The sequence below is a fragment of the Bicyclus anynana genome, chromosome 17, assembly GCF_947172395.1.
Source record: "Bicyclus anynana chromosome 17, ilBicAnyn1.1, whole genome shotgun sequence".
NCBI lineage: Eukaryota > Metazoa > Arthropoda > Insecta > Lepidoptera > Nymphalidae > Bicyclus > Bicyclus anynana.
In genome coordinates this window covers 6,400,275-6,418,657 of record NC_069099.1, presented here as the reverse complement: position 1 = coordinate 6,418,657, position 18,383 = coordinate 6,400,275, and positions in this window count along the sequence as shown.

Below are 18,383 nucleotides of genomic sequence, written 5' to 3'. Positions count from 1 at the left end.
CTTTTCCTTCACAGTTTGAGACACGTGATATTTAATTTCTCTGCGTGTGTGAAGTCTGCCAGTCCGCATTGGGCCAGCGTGGTGGACTATTGGCCTAACCAATCTCATTCTGAGAGGACACTCGAGCTCAGCAGTAAGCCGAATAATTATGGGTTAATAATGATGTTCTTTTAATTTGAACAGACGCTTTCTAGTGAGTTTAATTGTATTTTCAAGTCATCTAGGGACGTACTCTAATATCTACCCATAATTTCGTCACATAGACCAAACTATTGGGACTAGCTCCATGATAATTTGCATAGGTACCAGATACACTGAGGGAAGTATTTTGAAAATTGATCCACTTAAGACTAAGGGGATGAAAGTTTTGTATGAAAATCCTACAACCACGGCAGTCCGATGACATAACGTAACTGCATGAAACTACAGTTCATTTAATGTAGGATGGTGCGGGTGACAGTTCGTTTCACTCTTGAAAATTTGCCGCGATTCACGATTGAACGTCATACAGGCGACTGTCACCGTACCCATGCTATCTGAAAAACACTTTAGTCTACACAAATACCTACAGAAATTCTTTCGAAGCCTAAGTTTACGCTTCCAAACGAATCAAACAAGACGCGAATGAAATTAGCTACGAACAGCGTGTCGTAACAAATAACAAGCCAATTAACGAAATACCGAAATGTCTGTTCATTTTGGTATTTGTTAAGGGGATGTGACTTGGAAAGATGGTATTTTTTACCTTTTTTAATTTGAGTAGATATAAAGAAAGAATCTTCGTAACCACTTTTGTTAGGTAGCATAAGGTCGTGACTGGTAGTTACCAGTCTACCGGCAAAGGCGTACCGCCAAGCGATTTAACATTCCGCTATATAGAAACCGTCAATGGTATAGGTAAAATAAACTTATACCTTTTCCATAAGTAAGCCCGTTACTATCATAGACTGCATCGCCAAAATTCTCATAACTCGTCATTAAAAATTCCATAGCTGTATTCGCAATGACCTTTTACGAGTAGTAGAATAGTTATGTTCCTCTCATTCCTAGAGGAAACTCGTTCTCAGTTACCTCTATAATTCTGAGAGGAGACTCGTGCTCAATAATGAGCCGAATATGGGTTGTTTATGATGTTGATGATATAGTTATGTCTACGCGATCTATATTGATACATAACTAAGCGAGACGAGTAAGTAGCGCACTTAGCATAGCTCTTTTAGGTTCTTGTGTTAAGATATTACGCCAATCTGTTCAAATCTTCTGTGTGTGTTTCGTCTAAGCATCAACTTTAGCATTTTCTTTGTCTGTAAAGTGCTATTTATGAATAACAATTTAGTACCTCTATCGTTCTAGGAGCTATCAAAAAAAGAAAAGTCTAGTTTTAAATCTTTAATTTATTCTTAGATACTACTGGTATTTAAAGATTTATCAAATTGTTGTAATCCCACGGGCCCTGCGTTGATTAAAACAACTGTAAATATCGCATAGTAGAATTTCGTTTGTAAAGTGCATAATTGTATGACGATGACAAAATTACCGATGGGTGGAGCCTTAACACCAAAAGCATGGCTCAACTTCAAATGAAAAAGGACCTAATTGGAAATGGAATTGTCCCCACTTGATAGCAATATGGCAGCCGCCCAGACGCTATTGTTTATAGAGGATCAATACTGATTTTGAATACGTCCTCGCCTTTCGACATTCCATTTTTTACATCTTTTTTCTATTCCTTTAAATAATCCTCTAATTGATTTCTGAATAATTAACTCAAAATTTGACAATTTCATTTAACCTTGCAATGGTAATTTTTAATGCTTCAATTTATTTCTTTATATTTGTGAGTGTTAACTTGAAAATTAAGCCGTTAAGCCTACTCATTTATTATTACTGCATAGTGTAGGTACATCTTTCTTTTTACTTTCGTTGACTCGTTCGTGACTCTGATCCTTCTTATGAGGCCCATAGTTAGAAACCAAGTCTCGGAACATAGGTCATCACTGGCAACACGCACTGTTCGAAGACTTTTGTATTTAGGCACTGAGGACGAAGGTCATCACTGGCAACACGCACTGTTCGAAGACTTTTCTCTTCAGGCACTGAGGAATTTCGGACGAAAAGATGTCGCGAAGTTTCCCGTATGCAGCTCAGCCGAGTTGGATTCGGCGGTTCACCTCTTTCTCAAAATTGGACCTACCTAACTTGATCATATGTTCTAGGTATATATATTCGTCTACAATTTCGAGTGCTTCCATCTCAACTATACGTTAAATACGTCTATATATCTTACTGAGACAAAATTCACGCTAATCCGTTAAGTAGTTAACGCGGGAAAGCGTTTAACATAAACTCACTATCTATACTATTAGTTAGGAATCTAAATATGGGATATGGCGTTAGTAGACTCAATTAGAATGAACCAATTACCATCACGGGGTAATGAGCAATAGAGTTGCTAACGCCATTAATCTGTGGCGTAACAAATCTAATTATCGCGAGATATGATTTACGCTACGGCTTGATTAGATTCTATTCACAAGCGCTGTCGCGGCTGCACCAAGCGAGCAATTAATCTGTTTGGAGATAACATACGGCTTGTGGCAATCCATCAACACGTTAAGCGATATTAAGGGGTTTGCTAAGTCGAAACGTGGAAATATCTTAACTTTAATAAAAACTGTAAACTAATTTATAAAATGGTTCAAAGAAATGACTTGCAATGTTGGTTAATGACACTATTCACTCAAAATAACAACAAATGAATCCCACGGCATGCAAATTTTGACAGCCTCCGTGGCGCGGTGGATTTACAACGGAGGTCCTGGGTTCGATCCCCGGCTGGGCCAATTAAGATTTTTTTACTTAGCCCAGGACTGGATTGTGGGAGGCTTCGGTCGTAGGTAGTTACCACCCTACCGACAAAAACGTACCAAGCGATTTAGCGTTCCGGTACGATGATGAACTGATATGGGATGTGGATTTCATCCTACGCCTAACAAGTTTGCCAGTTTCCATCTTAGATTGCATCATCAGGTGAGATTGTAGTTAGGCTAACTTGTAGACAAGGGTAAACTGGTAGAGAATAAATCTCATTATTTTTTAAATACCTACATTGTACAACTTAAAAGATATTAAAGAAAAACTGCAAAAATGCTTTTCACAAATCCCGCGGGAACCATGGATTTTTAAAAGTATTTTTTTTTTGAAAAGTAGCCTGTGTGTTAATCCAGAGTAAAATCTATTTCCATTCCAAATTTCAGCCAAATCGCTTCAGTAGTAAAAGAGGAATAAACATACTTACACACTTTCACACTTACACACAAACTTTCGCCTTTATAATATTAGTGTGATTAACAATTTTTTATCAATTATTATTTGAGGTTCACTTAAGGATAGGGCGACCCACAGGGAAGATTGCTTGCAGGGCATCAGGTTACTTTAATCCGGCACTGGTACTGAAAATGGTACATTCCACAACTCAACATTTCACTACATTGTCTATTACAACGCAGTGTGCTAAGAAAGTTCTCAACGTACCCGTAACAGTGCTAATTAAGTATATTCCCGTCGCAACTCTGCCTCGCTTCAAAGGGAATTAACATAGCCCTGCCTTCTGACGGGCGTATGAGCTAATTCTATCTCGCTATCTCCGCATCTATTAGCCATCCGGTTAAGCCTAATACACATAGACTCAGTCAATAGCGATAGGAAAAATAGCTAAGTAATGTACAGAAATATAATAGAAACTAGCGGACGTCCGCGACTTCGTCCGCATGAAACCCTACCTACTACTACCCTACCCAACTCCCACTCTACAGCTACCATACCATACAGGGGATAAGTAGGGACTCAACCCTGCCCCTACCTTACCCCTAATTTTACTCCTACCCTACCCCTACCCTGCCCCTACCCTACTCCTACCATACGCATATTCTACCACGCAACGGAAACTTAAAAAATGAAGTAACTTTTCCCGTTTTCCCAACATTTCCCTTCACTGCTCTGCTCCTATTGATCGTAGCGTGATGCAAAGTATACTAAAACCTGCCCAGGAGTATAAAGAATAATTGTACCAAGTTTCGTTAAAATCCGTCGAGTAATTTTTGTTTCTATAAAGAACATACAGACAGACAGACAGACAGACAGACAGACAGACAGACAGAAAGACAGCAAGACAGAAAGACAGACAGACAAAAATTTTACTGATTGCATTTTTGGCATCAGAATCGATCACTAATCATCCCCTGATAGTTAATTTGGAAATATATTTCATGTACAGAATTGACCTCTCTACAGATTTATTATAAGTATAGATATATATAAAGAGAACTTAGTGTGATTGTGTGTCTATGTGCGACTTAGATTAGGCTGTCTTCTGACAAGCAAATGAGCTAATTCTATCTCAGTATCTCTCAGTTATTAGCGATAGATGGAAGATATCCCAGGAATATAGAGAAAGGATAACGAAAGTTTTTAGAAGTCTTTAAATGTGTGTTTTTATTTATTTACTAGCAGACGCCGCGCGGTTTCACCCGCGCGGTTCTCGTTCCCGTAGGCATACGGGGATAATATATAGCTTATAGCCTTCCTCGATAAATGGGCTATCTAACACTGAAACAATTTTTTAAATCGGTTTAGTAGTTCCTGAGATTAGCGTGTTCAAACATACAAACAAACAATCAAACTCTTCAGCTTTATATGTAAATGTTTTGTATCCCAAATAAAAATGTACTTAGAAAACACACTCATAAAGACTAATATGTAAAGATTTTATGTTTCAAATCTATACTAATGATATAAAGCTGAAGAGTTTGATTGTTTGTTTGTATGTTTTAAATAAGTACCCTATCCGTAAACACCCCGGTAAAAACAACAACAAACAAATATTATTGTGGGTTTTATTAACCCTAGTTAGAGTTAATATCACTTTATATGGACTACCAAATTTTTGTTTGATGTCATTTGGTAAATCTCTTTAGAAATTACTAGTAAAATACAAAGATCAATCAACAATGATAACGGAGTTCAGAATCTCTACTAGAATCTGTCCTTCGAAGAGAAGAACGCTACAGACATACAGAAGACAACGCTTGTCGTTTGTAAAAGTGCTTGTTAACTTACTTGAAATATCATCACCATAATCATTAACAACCGATGGCCGTCCACTGCTGGACATAGGCCTCTTGCATGGACTTCTAAACAAAACGGTCTCGAGCCGCCAGCATCCAGCGGCTCCCTGCAACCCGCTTAATGTCTTCGGTCCACCTAGTGGGGTCGACCAACACTGCACTTGAAATATTATGCTCTCAAAATCTGTAAAATGCTTCTATTCAAAATCCGCATATTGCTTCTGTAATATGCAGATATTTCATAATAGGATTACTTCTTAGCTAAGTGTCCAAACAATGAGACTTGAAAAATCCGAGCATAAACTTGGCTCCTAAATAGAAATGTATGTATCTCAGGTGCGCGTTCTGCTAAACGGAGATGAATGGACATCGTTTGTTTCGGTTTGCTCCCATTAACCTTTCTCTTAAGGTTATATCGGATTTCAGTCTACGCCATTGCTTCCCAAATATCTCGCCCGTATCCTATCGCAACATTTGAAAACAATCTTCCGAATTAAAAACATTAATCCTTTTATAATAACATACCGACAAAGACGTACCGCCAAGCGATTTAGCGTTCCGGTACGATGTCGTGTAGTAACCGAAAGGGGTGTGAATTTTCATCCTCCTCCTAACAAGTTAGCCCGCTTCCATCTTAGGCTGCATCATCACTTACTATCAGGTGAGATTGAAGTCAAGGGCTAACTTGCAAAGAATAATAAAAAAAATGCATCAACGACATATCTCGTAGATAAAAAGACTATTGCTGTCTCTATTGTTCCGATGGAAACGAAATAAACATCTATATTTTCGAATCCGTGCGAATTGGTCGACAATATTTTTTTTCTTAACGAGGTTTTCATACCGAGTATCAGGATAGGCTGTTTTGAAGCTTTCAATTAATAAATATTAAGGTTATTCAGTATAACAATCAAGACATAGTCGAGACCAACGATTTCCTCTGACTATTTTTTAGTTCTTTGTTCCTGGTATGCGCTGCGTTGATATGGGCCTCTCTACCATCTACAATGTGAATATTTTCAAGTCAAGTGAATAGGCACCTTCTGAGCAAGCCACTGTACCATTCCTTACCAACAGACGTGATCGCAACCAATTTGTGTCGGGTTTTCTATGAAGTACTTATCTGTAGCAGCCCGGATATGAGAATTTGATTGTGCTACATACCCATGTCTTGGTAAACACGTAAAGCCGTAAAGTTGTTTGGCGTAATCTCTGCGGTCGTGTCGGATTACTGATCTAACAGACTATGATATTGAAAGAATAAGGTAATACCTAAGTTTGCGCAATGTTTGGAAACCAATGGCTTTAGGAATCCATGGCCAAAAACAAATCCCGAATATATAAGCAACATATTTAAGACTAGCGATACAGATTTCACGAGATAAAAGGCTAATGAAAAAAGTCTTTGTATTTCACTCAAGGAGTGTCTCATAAATAACAGCGATAATTTAGAAAGTGGCCCCAAATCTAAACTCTTCCCCTCTTGTTCTTGATTTATAGCGGTCATTTGAACGCGGTTTTTCACTAGAAATGGTTTAAAAAATGGAAAATATTACATGGTACTTGAGCCTACGGCTGTGGTATTTTTACGCCTTGCACCAGAAAGTTGGCAATATTTTATTGCGTCCATATGGCCTTCAGTAAGATAATTAAGTGCACATACAGTAAATGAATAAAAGAAAGGTATAATTACCTACCAATAAGAGAAAATTTAGTGAAAAAATTCATTTCGTTTCTTCTTCATTTTCAATTACTGTAGTATTACTGAAAAGGCTAGACAACGTTTTTGCATACTCAGAAAAGATTACAAAAATAAGAAAACTAATGTCGAACAAAGAAAAAACATTTGTCAGAACAACTAAATTGGCAGAGAATGACCTTGAGTGAAGTCACGTACTTGTGAACGTTGTGTGCAGGGTTAAAGGTACGTTTGACTGTTAACAAACACTCCCCTTTTCCACTCAATTCACTCTCCCCGCCTATCCCAAGTAACTCATAAAGAATTACACAACAAGAGATGTGGACGGCTCGAACGCCACGAGCACACTGAAGCCGTCCGTACCGCAAGTCGTTGCATCGCGGCGATAACGGTGAGGTCCTGGGTCTCTGGCTGGGCCGATTGAGGTTTTCTTAATTGGTCCAGGTCTGGCTGGTGGGAGGCTTCGCCCGTGGCTAGTTACCACCCTGCCGGATTTAGCGTTCCGGTACGATGCCGTGTAGAAACCGAAAGGAGTGTGGATTTTCATCCTCCTCCTAACAAGTTAGCCCGCTTCCATCTTAGATTGCATCATCACTTACCATCAGTTGAGATTGTAGTCAAGGGCTAACTTGTAAATAATACAAAAAAAACAAAAAAATTATATTTAGGCCGTGCCCCTAGGATTCTCGGCTACTGGTAGGTATGGAATTCTATTATGATACTCATAATATACTTAATGTGGGGGGCCAGGCCCACCCTAGGAAATAATCCTAGATACGCCAATGCCCTTAGTCTTTAGCTTTCATAATTTGGCCCAGTCCAGTTAATGAAACAGTCATTCCACGACAAATCAATGAAAATAGACATTTCCATTGAAAAAGTATTCGGCAATTATATAAACCCAAATAATTTCGTAGCATAATCAAGTAAAATTTCGTTCAATCAAAAATATTATAAAGCGTTTGCCGGAGCAATATTTTATGTTGAAAACCTTTTAAATCCCAAACATCGGCGCCTCGTTGCAAGCTCCGAGAAAAAACTCCGACATGCGGTTAGCGTAAGTAATGAAGTTTTAAGATTCGTGTTTTTACAAAGCGGTCTTGCTTATCGAGCTACTCTTAGACTAAGAGCTAGTGACCACTTTTTATAAGCTTCTATTTAACTTGTCTTCTTAGTATTTTAAATTTTGCTTATTATTCGGAATTTTGCTATTATTCGCAAATTAGGTATTTGCGAATTTTTGGTGGTATTTTATGTACAGTAATGGTCATAGTCTGATGATTGATTGAGTGAGAGAATTAAGCATAGGAACTTCTTAACTAAAGAAGATACTCCCATCGAATTACGGCTAATTTGTTGTGGCAAAAGACTGACTATTAGAGATTTTTTGTAAAAATATATTTCACAATTTTTTAAATACACTTTAAAATAATAATTTAACCTTCGCTGCAAACGACTGCTTTAATTTCACAGTTTTTTTTTATATTTTTTTTATAGAAAGTCTTAGTTATATACGACAAAGATCGGATAACGCAAATATATCAGCGTTCTCCATTATGATGAGAAGAATTTGAATCAAAAGTAGTCCTTCTAGCAAATCTATAGCCTTTATGAGGTTATAAAAGGCGTACTGCCATTTAAAATGTATATTATTTAACAGAATTGCATATTATATGAAGGTTTTAATTAATTTTTTGTAAATATTTAACATATTTAAACAAAAATGACAATGAACTAAAATAACAAAAAATAAAATATAATAAAATATTTGTTGAAGTATTATTTTTGATAATCAATTATTACATATCACATTTTACAATATGAGTTATCTAGCTTATGTTTACATACATGAAACAAATTGTTAATGAGCTCCTTGACTATATCGAGGAAACTGCCTTTTAAAGCTGAAATAGAGACTTTACGGTTATGTGCCTGTTTATACAGTCGTTCCACTTTGAGATGGTATTTTTTTCCTTAAACGAACTAAAAATGGTGTTTATTGTTTAATTTTCCGGGAGGAAAATTAAAACTTTAGTTTTGAAGTGTGGAATAGACTATCGTAGTGGTAAAAATACTTGGTACTTTGAATTATTATCAATTTACTCGTAAACTGACGTAGCTGTAATAGCCCAGTGGATACGACCTCTGTCTCCGATTCCGGAGGGTGTGGGTTCGAATCCGGTCCGGAACATACACCTCCAACTTTTCAGTTGTGTGCATTTTAAGAAATTAATTATCACGTGTCTCTATCGGTGAAGGTAAAACATCGTGAGGAAAGCTGCATAACAAAGAATTTTCGTAATTCTCTGCATATGTGAAGTCTACCAATCCGCATTGAGCCAGCGTGGTGGACTATTGGCCTAACCCCTCTCATTCTGGGAGGAGACTCAAGCTCAGCAGTGAACCGATTATTGGTTGATCAAATCAATACACTGCCTCCATGGGTGTGAACCATAAAAACCTAAAAGATTTCTGCAGTTAGTTTCTAGTGGCTTTTGCAACTCTAGCGACTATAATCAGGCAAGTTCGTTGATGACACTCCCATGATATGCGAGCGACGGGGGGAAGGTCTGCGCGGGTGTGAAATCGTGTGTGCGGGGAAGTGAGGTGCATCAGTCGTGTGTTTTTCATTCATCGGAGTGTTACGAATTAAGTTGCCAAGCTATAAAATCTGTTTTATTTCTCACTTAAATTTAATTTTAATAATATTTGAGATTTTCTTTTTTTTTTATTCATCTTCAGCCGATAGACGTCCACTGCTGGACAAAGGCCTCTTGTACACACTTCCAAATACTACGATCTCTAGCCGCCAGCATCCAGCGACTTCCTTTAACCAGCTGATATCGTTGGTCCACCAAGAGGGGATCGACCAACACTACGCTTTCCGGTTCGGAGTCGACATTCTAGCACCTTGGGAGCATGGCGTGCACTCCATAGATGCGAAAATGCTCTGCCTACCCTGAGGAGTCATTACGAACCAGCTTTGGAGAAGGAATTTTCCATTCTTTAACCAAATTTTACATACCCTTTTTAAACACCCTGTGCACTGCTTGGGAGCCCAAAGTTTATCAGCTTTTCGTACTATACCCCGCCCATTGCCTCTGCAGCTTTCGTGACTTTTATTTTTTATTACAGTTTAATTTATACATTAAAAGAAAAAAGAGGTTAAAATTTCCCTTTTTGCTTATCAGCAAAGATTTAATATCCTAAAGTTATACCCGTAGGCTATCTCAGCATACTTGAAGGTTTTTACGAGCACTCCAAAGGCCGAGCTGACCTCTCTAAGAGTAAGAGGTCCTTGTAAAAAGTCATTATAGGATAGTAAATATAATGGAGATCCCGGCGTAAAAACCTATTCATAATGACATCTGCCCCACATTTTGTTGTAAAAAGAAAATTGCTTTGAGCCTTACGCAGACTTGAACGATATTAGATGCATGGATTGTTTTTTAAAGAACCATTGCTTCGAGAAACCACACACGGTATTAAGTTCCAGAAATCACTATAAAAATATTAATTTTTATGTAGGTACAACCAACGAAATTTTATACTATGGATTTGTTACGTGCCTACAAAATCACTGCAAAAAGTGATCTGAATTTAGCTGCTCCACTGAGCGCACACATGCACAAATGTGTGTTTACTTACATTATATATTTAAGTTTAATAAGTGACTAAATAAACGAAATCAAGACAATTATGAACGTTACAACCGAGTAAAAGTGAAAAAAGTACAATTTAATTGTTTTTTTTTATTTGACAATTCTTTATTTGATAATTTTTGATAATTTGTAATTTGTAAAGAAGCCGTGATAGTCCAGTGGATATTATCTCTGCTTTTGATTCAAAGGGCGTAGGCTCGAATCCGGTCCGAGACTTGCACCTCAAACTTTTCAGTTATGTGCATTTTAAGAAATTAAATATCACGTGCCTTAAACGGTGAAGGAAAAACATCCGTGTGTCAAGTTTTTTCCGCATTGGGCCAGCGTGGTGGATCATTAGCCTAACCCATCACATTCTGAAAGAAGACTCGTGCTCAACAGTGAGCTGAATATGGATTGTATATGATGACTAGCTTACGCCGTGCAGTTTCACCAGCATGGTTCCCGTTCCCGTAGGAATATGGGGATAATATATAGCCTATAGCCTTCCTCGATAAATGGGCTATCTAACACTGAAAGAAATTTTCAAATCGGACTAGTAGTTCCTGAGATTAGAGCCTTCAATCAAACAAACAAACAAACTCTTCAGCTGTATAATATTAGTATAGATGATGGATAACATCATTATTCAATATCATAATTTTTGGGAAAACTTAGTTCGTAAAAACAAAATGAATCAAAACAAATAATCATTACCGAGTACGCAATCATACAATGAAATACAAAAGCTTCAAGCGTTTAACAGACCATACAAAAGGACCTGTAAATTATAGCCTCTATAGGATGCCTATAGGCCGTTGAATGAACGACGCACTTTGTTTTATATTTATCGAACTCTATTTATATTTAATTGCAAGCTTATTATGAAAGACGGAAGCATAAAAGCAGAAAAATCGTGATAAAAGCTCGGCTATATCGCTGAAAAGGTCTGAAACAATACCGTCTGGCGTATAACGGATAATTTAATTTCCCTATAAAAGCTTTCATAAAAATGTATTAGATCTGACCGGCTGAGATTTTTTAATCTGATCATAGATTAAAATGAAATTATGGGTGTATTCCTAGTGAAGTATGTGTAAAAAATGTTGGAGCTGCATGCTCCAGACCGGATTCAAACCTACGTCTTCCGAATCGAAGGCAGAGGTCATATCTATCACGGTCTAATTTTAATTCAGGCTTGATAATTTCTGCCTATTCCCCTAGCTATCACCACGTGAGGAGGCCTACCTTCTTAATTAAACAGACATTAATTGATGATATACGGCTCGTTAGCTTACGCAAAATTTATCCATTTCATCGTACTCGGAGGAATACAATTTGTCTCGCTTTAGTATTAAGTAAATACCTATAGAATGTATAGACCTACCGAAACAAGGTCTCCTAAATTTCTAATAGGTACAACTATATATATACAATTTCTATAAGGTTATAATTAATACAACCTGCTTTTGTAAGGTCTATTTTTTGTTTTCGTTTCGAATCTGAATTGACGAATTGAAATGTGCACGCCATAAATTTTAATAGCGCATTTTTGTCAAAATACACGTTATTTGTGAGTGTTATCTATACTAATATTATAAAGAGGAAAGATTTAATAGTATGTTTATTTGTTTGTTTGAATAGGAAACTATTGAACCGATTTGAAAAATAATTTCACTGTTGGGAAGTTACACTATCCCCAAGTGTTATGGGCTATGTTTTATCCCCCTAATCCTCCGGGAACGGGAACCACAAGGGTGAAACCGCGCGGCGTCTGATAATAAGCTATACTTTTGCCCGTATTCCCAGAAGAACGGGAATTATGCGAGTAAATCCGCGGGCCATATACACACTATCAACCCATATTCGGCTCACTGCTGAGCTCGAGTCTCCTCTCAGAATGAGAGGGGTTAGGCCAATAGTCCACCACGCTGGCCCAATGCGGATTGGCAGATTTCACACACGCAGAGAATTAAGAAAATTCCCTGGTTTCCTCACGATGTTTTCCTTCACCGTTTGAGACACGTGATATTTAATTTCTTAAAATGCACACAACTGAAAAGTTGGAGGTGCATGCCCCGGACCGGATTCAAACCCACACCCTCCGGAATCGGAGGCAGAAGTCATATCCACTGGGCTATCACGGCGGGCCGTATGCTAGTTCATAATATTTATTAAACTTATGACGCAAGTAATCTGGTAAAGTATTTAACGGTAACGTTCAGTTCTCGTCACTAGCCATCACTCGGGAGTTTCTTTTTGCCTGAAGCGTTGAGAATCTTAATTGGAAATATGCCCTGCAGCAAGCTTAAGCGACGAGCTTTTAACGTGCAATTTGTTTACTGAGAAAATAATAACGACCACGATGTTTTTTTCGTCAGTGTTTGTTATTTAATCTGCCTGAAGAACAAACAATTAGATTATAACGTCTGACAGGCTCAAACATGCTGATACGAGTACGTATGCAAAAACCAACAACGAGAGCAAAAAACTTGGTATTTGGCTATGGATTTGTGATCTAGCCTCCGGCCGCGGCTTCGACAGGGCATTTTACCTAAGAACACAATAAGCGCGGCCTCCGGCCAGACGGAAGAGAGTCACATATATTGTTCTTAACTAAACTGCCTAAGCCTAAGGCACCGACCCTCATTGAAGTAGCATGGTAGGTCTAAGCTCCATATCTCTTCTCTTATCAGGAATGAGGTCCTGTAGTAAATCGTTAAAATAGACTGACATGACGAGAGTATTGTTTATGAAAGTACGGGAAAGACATTGATTCGCTCGACCGCATTGAGTTTTTTACGTCCCTGCAACTGTCTGGTTTGTCTAAATGGTATATTGGTATCATTCGATAGCTCTTGAGGTATCCTTTTCAGACGTATATAGCATATACATATGGACACTGATATTATAAGGGTTCCGTTTTTGTACTACGTACATTCGGATCCCTAAAATGGAAGGAGAACGAAATAAAAATGGATTTCACGAAGTAGATGTACCCGAGGTGAATCTGTCTCAATCTAAGACCTCGATGAATATTCGGTTCATTTAGACTTCGCGATTGTGTGCGATAGATTGACTTTCAAAGAGTCTTGCTAAGAAACTCTGCGCTTTTCCCGCGTCAAAAAAAAGTAAAAACAGATTTGTTGCGAACTATTGCGCAATTAAACAAACCAGTAAAAAGCACATTCTCTTAGCACATTCAAAGTACGCAAACCCAAAACAGAGTAGGAGAAAACATCGTAAGTATTATACAAATGGTAGTTTCAGGAAAAATATAATTTCTACATATCAAAAACCAAGCTCAATGCGCATAAAGAGCTCAAAGGGCAATATTTCACGTCTGAAACCTTTTAAATAACAAACATCGCCTCCGCTGCGGGGAACAAGAAAAACCAACATGGCGGTTAGCTTAAGTAATGAAGCTTTCAGATTCGTGTTTTTACAAAGTGGTGTTACGTAATCGAGCTACTTACGAACTGCCTTTTAAAGCTACTCTTAATACTTTGAGATCATTTACTTGATCAGAACCAGTTAATACCTAATGTAATGTAGAGTAAAAATATACATCTATCTATCTATACATATAATAAAACTGGTCGAATTCTATATATTTATTCGCAATTTGAGATTTTACTTATACCATTTGTAACACCAAACGTTACCGTGGCATAACGGACGCCAGCGCCATCTAGAATCTATAATACGTATAAAACGAATTCTGTACATTTTTTACATTCTGTGCATTGAAGATATTTTGAAATTTTTTGGTGGGAGGCATTATATAATCGATACTGAAGCTAAAAATATTTTTTTTTGATTTTTTGTCTGTCTGTCTGTCTGTCCGTGTTTTTTTGTTATTCGGACATCACGCTGAACTATTGAATGAATTCAAATGAAACTTGGCACGGTTTAAGACCATAATACGGAGAAGGTTATAGGATACTTTTTATTGCGAAAATAAAATAAAAAAGGGGTGAATTAGAGGTTGAAATTTTGTATGGAAAGTCCTTAATTTTTAGAGTTTTAAAAATTTGTTTATAAATCATGAAAAATTTATTCATTATTAAAATGAATTTTATAAAATTAAAACTCTAAAATGGTGAAATAGGGCTTGAAAGTTTACATTGATTTCCACGCGGATGAAGTCGCGGACGTCCGCTAGTCATAAATAATGTAATATGTGTGTGTTGTGAATACTAAGATAACTGTTTTTTTTTTCGCACAAAAAAAACCATGGTGTTCCGACCTGATGTAAAAATTGCTGGTGAAATTGCTTAAAACGTGTAGCTTTGTAGCACTGTGAAGACGTTTTCCTCTGTAATGGTTTACTTTTTTCTCATAAATGATGGTTGTTAGTTAATATGATTAAGTAAAAAGCAATGATGTTAAATAGTGTTTGATTTGTTACTAGGTCATGAAAAATGAGGCGCTCAAAAAGAAGAAATTTCTAAATCTCAATGTTAGTTGTGGTCAACAACAACGTTATTTATACAAATAATACCTAAATATCTTCTACAATGTCGAGTTGTGTGTTCAGGAAGTGTAAAAACTATATATGCATAAATAAATAATGGAATTAAGAGCGCGCAACGCGTCGGTACGATATGGATAAAATTCGAAGCGCGAACGAGACGCCGAATTATGACTTTCACGTAAGTGAAAAGCACGGAGCGATTGACGCGCGACGCAAATTTTATGCCGTGAGCGCCAAAACCATTTTTACCTAATTGCAAGTAAATTAAACAACATAACGAAAAACAAAATGGCCATGTTCAAGATATATACCTAATTTTCTATACAAAACAAAAATTTAAGAAAATAAGTTTACTTTTCCTGAGATTGAAAGTAAATATGAGCAAAAAAATAACCTATCGAGAAAAGTTTTATAAATTATGTATTTTGTATAGTTATAAGAAGTCATATTGCACACTCTTAAAGACAAAACTGTGCATGTGTGCGCTCAGTTTCGTAGCCTAAAATTCGGATAACTTTTTGCGGTGATTTAGTAGGGACGTAACCGATCAAATAATCATTGGTAAAAAGTAAAGCTTTGTTTCGTCAACTATTACTACAAAAACAAAGAACCTCAAATATTGTAGTGGCCTTAGTTAATTATAATTTTTCAAATGAATTTATTATGGTGTTGAAACTTTGAAATTAGTCTAAAACAAACTTGTTTTAATTATATTATTCAAGCGTGTACCCTCATTATTTTATTGGGGGCCCGTGAACTTTCGGAAAGGTTTGTTTTGAGCAAAGAACGGGCTGGTCACGTCCCACCGGCGCGGCTATTGAAATATTTTAGTTTGCCCCGGAATGATTTAATAACTTAAATTACCTATGTTTGATTAATTTATGCAAATGGCCTTGATTAGGTAATTTGTTTATAGTAGGGGAGATCGGGATGCTAAATTTACAGGTACTAAAGCGTCACGGGAATCGATTAGATTTGGTAGATTAGATGATAGAAAGAATAATTGGTTATTTTTTTTTTTTGTTTTTAGCGGTGCAGAAAAAACTACAGACTTTAAAGACAATTTTTATTACTTTAGCTTACTGAAATCATCAGAGAACATGAGCGATTATTCAGGAGACTATTTCATTTAAAATAAGTAAAAAATTAACAGCGCACGTGGCTCGATAACAGAATTATAAGGGTTTTATTTTGTAACTTTGGAACCCTCCCATTCTATTACGTTACGCTCAAATCGTCAGATTTTCGAAATACACACCTTTTATCGTAGCTATCAACTCACCTACCTTATATTTATCTAACGTGCTGGTTGAAAATTTCTGAAGTTAGTTTTTTTTGGTTAACGTACCCACAAATATTAAGGGCTCTTACTTGGTGGAGGTAATGAACAGCGTGCAAGGGATACTCCCTTATGTTGACGAAGACACCAGACCAAGCCTGAGCTTATTTAGAAAATATTTAATCCTTAACTTACCCGTGCTGGGATTCGAACCGTGGACGCTCTTTGCTGACATTATACACCATAGAACTACCAACTCGAGATCTTCCTTTATCACCTCCTATTACATATAAATTCTAATACCATCTTTGGTACAAATCAGGTGCATTTTATCACCAAACCTCTCTCAGCGGTCGCAGTACGCACAAATAACCAATTTACAATTCCAATCCGCGGCCGAGCTCACCTATTCATCATTTAGATTTATAGTCCTCTTATCTAGCTATCTGTTTTCTTGTGTAATTAATGGAAAGAAGGTTTTTGGTAGGAACCAGTGGAGTAATTCTATGGTTGATAAATGGTAAGTGTAATCTATACTTAATATTATAAAGAGGTAAAGTGTGTGGTGATGTTGGGGTAATTTCTGGGTCTACTGAACCCATTTTAATAAAAAAAAATTTACCACTAGAAAGTCACGTTATTTGTGTCATATATTTTATCCCCTTTATCTCACGGGAACATACCTACATACTTGCGTTGGGCAAAAAGTAATCCGTTATTTTTACGTGGTTCATATAAAGTGGTTTTGACTATCTGTTTTAGGTCAAATATATACAGTTATAAACTATAACTACTAGTAGCATACCCGGTCATGATTCGCTTTGACTTATGTGCACTTCTTCAGTATCCCTACCCTATACCCCTAACCTACCTCCTACCCCTACCCTACCCTACCCGTACCCTGCACTAAGGAGTTTGAGAACAAACATTGTGACACGAGAATTTTATACTTATATATAAGATTTGTTAACATAGAAGTCAAAAATATCAAGAATTAAGAGGTACCTATCGTGTACATTACCGCGTTGTTAGACAGTGTGAGCACTTCATAGAGGCCTATAAGCTCTGTTTACCCTGGTGGTGTTACTTTTTTATATTTATCAAAAAAATACAATTGAAGTAAGCAAAACCCAACATTTATGATGGTAGAGAGCTATGTTTTATTTACATTGGAATTCGGGCGCAATGAAAAAATTACCCAAAAAAATCGTGTTTCATTTATTTTTTATTATATTATTATTGCATATCTGATAGTTACAGACTTCCAAAATATTCCGTAGGTACCCAATTTTGTGGCGTGTAGAAACAAAGGTGTACAGATGTTTCCAGTTATAGCCCCTTGGGAGTAATAGCGGTCGAGATGCCACTGCTGTATTGTGTAAACCACCCACTACCCAAGTTAAACTGTAGTTATACAGTGTTAAACTGTAATTTACCTGCGCTACAAGTAACAATGGCCCAATTAACATACCTACTTTTTGGTAGGTACATTAAATTTTCCCTTTGTTTTCGAAAGAAAGAAAGAAAAAAGCTTTATTAGTGAATTATGCCACACAACACAATTTGTTCTATAACAATATCCTGCGATGTGTGGCACAACCCAGTAAACGGATCCAACTCAGCATAATGCTACATACTCTTTAAATAAAAAGAGCATGCAGCGCTGGTTTTCAGTTGGAACCGTTGACCAGATGCCTACTAAAACTAAAATAAACAATAATAATAACTTAAACTTAAAATAGTACATTACAATTAACTAAAATAAAAAGGGAAAAACAATAAAATACCATACTAAAAAAATAACAACGTGAGAAGAAAAAATATTAAAAATAAAATTATATCATATATACAAAGGTATTTACAAATTTACAAAGGTATTTACAAATTTACGCAATTCTTATACAATTGTTTCCGGGTTTCAACAACAGGGTTCCCCCCGGAACAAACGGGACCTTTCACTTTGTTGACCGTTTGTTTGACTGTGAATTTTTTTATCAGAAACGCGTTGAAATATTTAGTTGAAATAGATAGTTACTATTAACTTTTCAGCAGTTGTGGAAAATTCATAATTTTTAAGTCTACGTACGTAGGTAGTCTAAATTTACAAACGTATATACGGTTTATAACCAAAAGAAAGAATATTATTATTTAAAAATGTATT